This window comes from Chelonia mydas, chromosome 7, assembly GCF_015237465.2.
Source record: "Chelonia mydas isolate rCheMyd1 chromosome 7, rCheMyd1.pri.v2, whole genome shotgun sequence".
Lineage (NCBI taxonomy): Eukaryota > Metazoa > Chordata > Testudines > Cheloniidae > Chelonia > Chelonia mydas.
Window position 1 is genome coordinate 99568564 of NC_057853.1, and position 6000 is coordinate 99574563.

The 6000-nt window shown below is 43.5% G+C and overlaps 1 long non-coding RNA gene across 1 annotated transcript in view; it reads right to left on the reverse strand.

Moving 5' to 3' along the window:
• Positions 1 to 6000, reverse strand: part of LOC122466704 — a 59134-nt gene that overhangs the window by 23974 nt on the left and 29160 nt on the right. The window contains exon 2 of the long non-coding RNA XR_006292433.1: positions 4949 to 5099. This is a non-coding gene — a long non-coding RNA (uncharacterized LOC122466704). The remainder of the gene's footprint in view (positions 1 to 4948; positions 5100 to 6000) is intronic.

Below are 6000 nucleotides of genomic sequence, written 5' to 3' on the forward strand. Positions count from 1 at the left end.
TTAGTAGGAGCATTGCCAGGAGATCGAGGGAAGTGATTATTCCCCTCTATTTGGCACTGGTGAGGCCACATCTGGAGTATTGCATCCAGTTTTGCACCCCCCGCCACAGAAAGGATGTGGACAAATTGGAGAGAGTCTAGTGGAGGGCAACAGAAATGATTAGGGGGCTGGGGCATATGACTTACGAGACGAGGTTGAGGGAACTGGGCTTATTTAGTCTGCAGAAGAGAAGAGTGAGGGGGGATTTGATAGCAGCCTTCAATTACCTGAAGTGGGGTTCCAAAGAGGATGGAGCTCAGCTGTTCTCAATGGTTGCAGATGACAGAACAAGGAGCAATGGTCTCAAGTTGCAGTAGGGGAGGTCTAGGTTGGATATTAGGAAAAACTATTTCATTAGGAGGGTGGTGAAGCATGGAATGGGTTACCTAGGGAGGAGGTGGAATCTTCAATCTTAGAGGTTTTTAAGGTTGACAAAGCCCTGGCTGGGATGATTTAGTTGGGGTTGGTCCTGCTTTCAGCAGGGTGTCGGACTAGATGACCTCCTTAGGTCTCTTCCATCCCTAATCCTCTATGATTCTATGATACTATAATGCATCACTATAGTACGGGGGGGGGGGGGAGAGGGAGAGGTGGAAAGACATTCTGCAACGTAAAGAGCCTGTAAGCTGGGCTCTCTCTTATTAGTCTTGTTTTCATATCAATTAGAGAAATAGTAAATGGCCAGTCACTATTTTCACTGTATCAAACAGTCAAATTGCTCAAAACAGGAATACTGTATATCTCTTCCCCTAGGACTTTCGCAGCCTCCCCTGCCTGTTTCCCTCAGGGTATGTCTACATTGGACTAAATGACCTGCAGCATGGCCACAGCTGGCCTGGGTCAGTTGAATCAGGCTTGCAGGGCTCAGGCTATGGGGCTAAAAATAGCTGTGTAGATGTTCAGGCTCAGTCTGGAGCCCTGGTCCAGGGACCCAGTCTCTTTGCAGGGTCTCAGAGCTCAGGATCCAGTCCAAACCTGAAAGTCTACACAGCAATTTTACACCCCAGCAACCCAAGTCCCACAAGCACAAGCCACCTGACTCAGGCCAGCCATGGGCATTTAATTGCTGTGAAGACATACCCTCAGTGTCTCCACAGACTCTTTCTTCCACTGTCTTCCAGATTTACATCAGGAGAGGAGCCCATAGATGCTGCTAGATGCTAGGTACAGGCTGCAGTCAGCACCACAAGTCCCAAATATGAAGTCATGTTCATTGGTAGCATCTCTGTTGAAACTAATGGAACAATTTCTGGCTATGGTGAAGAAGAGAGAATGTAACCAAGTTAATTCTGCTTTCTGGGCTCAGAAAGTTTGGAAAAGTATAGTAAAGAAATGATGAAAAGCTGTAAAAAGTGAGGAGAGAAGTAATTAAGATTATCTTCCAGAAGCTAGAAGGAAAAAAGACGGTAAAGCCAGAGAGAAGAAAGGATACAAGGAGACTGGATAAACTAAGGTGGAGATTTCCTCTTCTTCTGCATCAACATTTGCAAAAATATTAAAATAAGGGAGGATAGCGGAACTGGATCAAGACTGAGCCAGCCCTCCCCGCTAGCAGAAAATTATATGAATGTTTTTTTCTCATCCAAGATACACCAAACAACACACAATTTCTCACAATTGTTAAAGAAGGATTTTCCTTGAATTCCAGGTAATCCAGTAGAAGATCAGGCAGGAGGTTCACCGACAGAAACACTAAAAAAGAAACTCAGGAAACTGCTTGAGTGTTGCTCCAAGGGGTGGAATCTTATTCTACTGTTCAAGACAAAAGATTAGCATGCTTATCCAAGAGAAGCAAGTGAATCTAAGTAATGACTCTGCAGCAGGAGCACTTATAAACATCAGTTAGTGGGCAGCAAGAAAAAAAATCAATCAGCAGATCCTCTTGAGGGAGGGAGAGGGATATTTTTAAGAAATCCAACTTTGGCAGTATGCTACGTATGGTGCAGGAAGGCCAGGGCAGTAAGATATTTGCAGGGAGAGTGGGGAACACAAGCGCATTCACCAGTCGGGCCTTTGGTTCATGCACTTGTCAGCCTAAAAGCCTGTTTGTGCTTAGCCAGTCTGCTGGAAGCACATCTGCTAATACCCACTAAAGAGAAAAATGGTGTAGGGAATATGTGAATGTTTTCTCTCTCTTGCATTGCAAGCAAGCTACCAAGGACACAGAATAAATATCCTGACTACGAAGGGATATAAGGTGAAAGAGTTCTGAAAGTGGTGAAGGAAACTGCAAGTGGACTCCGGTGTTTTCAGTAGTCACTACGGTTACTGGAAGAAAAATACCCTCTACGCACATTAATCATTATTCATGTACTTGTGTACAATTTGCTTTACTTACAAGGAACAATGCACAGTATGAGAGACCTGCCCAAAGAAATTAACGTGAAAGTGCTTGCAGGCCTTTTCATCTCAGCACACAGTAAAATCCCAATCCTAAATCAAACATCTGGTGTCCGATGAGTCACATTTTGACAGTTTAACAAGAGCTAGTGTTGGTGAGGATGTAATGGCAAATTAAACCATGGATGCACGAGTGGAAAGAGTTTGCGCCCATTTACCAGATGCTTCAAGCTTATGGCAAAATCAAGAGAGAACAATTCTTAGAATCACTTCAGTGGAGCTGCAAAAAGCACCAGCCCCAGTGAGGACAAAATGTATGCTGCCTTGTTTCAAAAATACCCAGACCAGGTGCATTCACAGTTGCTGAATAAAAATTTACTGACAAGCGAATAACTTTATACATTATATAGGCCCCCAGTATACAAATGGTGGCAAAAAATCTAAACCCACAATTTACAATAAGTAGCTTCAAACAGCTCAGAGAAAATATTGAAAGGAGCTTAAATTTGGAAAAAATATAGACGAACTAGAGGTGAGACTCGTGAAGGTTTATTTACCATTGTAGGTAGTTTTGAAAAGACTTCCTGACTGGGCACTGGAATAGTCAATATCAGCCATAATCCAAAAGTGAGTGAATAAATAACACTAATTTGCTTCATGGGTCAGTTTTAGAATTACGATGTGTGAAACTGAGATTGTTAGGTTCTGAAAGTGCTCCTTGCCAGATGATGCGGCAGCTTTGTCAGGAAGCAGCTAGTGGAATCCCCATATCGGCAGAAACAAAACACAGAGAACTTTGAGAAAGTATGCAGGCAATCAATGGGACCGAAAAAGTCCGTGCTGTTACTTAACAGAACAAGAAAGGCTCCAGGGACTTGTAGGGATATTGGAGATTCTTACGAGATTCTGCACTGCTCCACATGGGCAACCAGCAGCAGCAAGAGGAGAACAAATACAACACCTGGGAAATAATAGCAAAGGACAATATCAAGGGTGTGGGATCAGTCTTCTATTCACACCAGTGATCATATCCATCCAACTTGTCTGATATGCTGACAATCACAGGAAAGTAGAGTGAGCAGCCACCGGCTCAGCTGGAGGAAAGTGCTCTCAATACTGTATATTGTGCCAGGGCAAGTTCCAGGTGTGAGGCAGAGCAGCAGTGCCAGCACCAACACCAGCACACACCCAGAATTGTCTGTATAAGGTTCAGTGTTGTCACTACTCAGAATACCTATCCCAAGCGCAATGTGAGAGGCCACCAGTATTTCCATAACACCCCAAAGATCTATTGCTATACGATGCCTGTGCAAATATGCCGGAGATTGACCTACTTCCCTTCCCTGAGGGCTTCAGAGAGCTGATAGTTGCTAGTGCCCCATGATGGCAGGTAGCAAGCTATATTTTCCCATACAAGGCTGAGCCATTGCTTGCCTGAACAGTGAAAGGCACCTGTACAATGTGTCTTGAAGACCTACAATGGTGGGAGGGCATATATGTCCATGGGCATGCAGGCCTGGGTGTAAACCACTGATGATATGCTCATTAGCATAGACTGAATCAGCAGCAGCAGGCCACTCTGTGCATTGCTGATGAAAACAGCATAGTGCCAGGGATACACTGGATTATCTGTTCTGTCACAAAAGAATGGTTGGCGACCTCCCCCGCAAGCTTGTGGGTACTGTGCAACAATGAAACTGACAACACAGGTCTAGCTCTGGCATAAAATATTGGGTGCACGCTGATAAGTAACCTCCACTTCAGAAAAATATATGAAGAAGGCCATTGTGTGGTAGCTATATATGGGGATCCCAGATTTTAAAATACCATGGCTTCCCTCCTCCTGCATGAGGGAGGGGGAAAAATACCATGAAACAATGGAAGTCAAACCTAATTAACTACAAATATTCAACAGGACCCTGATTTAGACCCAACAAGGTACTTAAGTTCAGCAGCAGCATGACATTGGTAGTACAGAGAGGAAGAGGCCTGGAGGACTCTGGGTTTCTCAGAGTTGCCATAAAACTCCTCATGGACTCAGATGAAGCAAGGGCTGCAAAGATGGCTGATGATACATATCTGCAGAACACCTATGGTCTGTCAAAATGGAACCTTTACTGGATTGGCAGCTCAGGCAGGATCCCTGGCCTGTACCATTTCCCCTGGTTTACACTTAGATTATCCTGCTAGTATTTAGTCCAAGTGGCTTTTTTGCATGGCAGCTGCTATAGTCCCCAATAGGAGCACTTGCCTGTTTACTAGCAACATGGAGGAGCCCTCATTCAAATGAATAAACATAGCATTGCTACCCCATTCTACAATATCTGACGAGTAGCAGCAAGGAAGAATGGGTACTGAAGAAGGATAATCACACACGTGTGCACACACACACACACACACACACACACACAAATGCACATAAGTATTTAATGAGAAATATGACAAGAGGAAAAGAATGTAAAAAGCTTCTAAAGAGCCAGTGATTCAGTCTATACCTTCCTTCCTCTGTCAGGGTGTAACTCACCTATTATTTTTAAACTGGTGTCTAATAATTTCTAGGTCTGCTTACCTCAAGTACTCCCAGACTGGAGAAAGTGCAGGTTAGTGGATGGAATATAAAAGTGGCTTAAAGGACTCGCTTTCACTGCTCCACTCCTGGTGCACATTTATGTGCTTCTTCTACCATACGCTGAGTTCAGGTTGTTTTAATTTACACTGGCCTGTAACAATCACAAGAAACATACAACATAGCCCAGAATTAGCATAATATAAGGGTGTTTTGACCACTCCACTTTATCAGTAATCATGCTGCTTCTCCTGCAATATGTGGTGTACGAGTCCCTAAGCTGTTTGTACACCACTGCAGGATCTCCCTTCACCTAGAAGGTTCTTCCTGGGCCACTTGGATTTTGTGGCCCAAGTACACCAAAGGTGCAGCACAAAGCTGCCGTACCACAAAACTGGAACTGGCCCCGGATGTTTCTGAACTTGTTGTACCACTGAAACCAGCAGCAAACCCCAGTACTACCCATTGGCCTGAACCCTGTTGTTCTTACTCAGTCCCACTGTAGTCCAGGGAAGTTTTGCCTGAGGAATGATGCCCCATTGGCATTGCCATAGAAATGACTAAAATCAGCTTTAGCTTCTTCATATCCTTACTGCAGTAACTGATAATGAAACACTACAGAATTCAGATGTCCTCCTGATTGCAACAGTGAAGACTTAGCACAATTAACCATAATTAAAAGCTGAACTACCCCCGACCATTATCAGATATCGGCTAATAACAAAAAGCATTAAAATCATTTAAAAATCTATTTATCTTCCAATTTTTCATGTAATTTCATCCAAACAAGAGACCTAGCTTGCCCACTCCCTAACTACATATTTTATATTTTCCTCCTACTGTAACATGATGTGTCACATGGTACCATACTTGTGTATTCATCCTAATTACTATTTTGTGAGGCTTGCACAGCAGAAGCAGGAGAGATTAGGAAAAAGAGGAAGGGAAACTGTAATGTCTGTAATGAAAATTTAAAGTTGTGTGACTCCTGCTGTTCATATTTTTCTGTCTCCAAATGCATCAAAAAATGTACCCCACAACTAATAGTAACAATT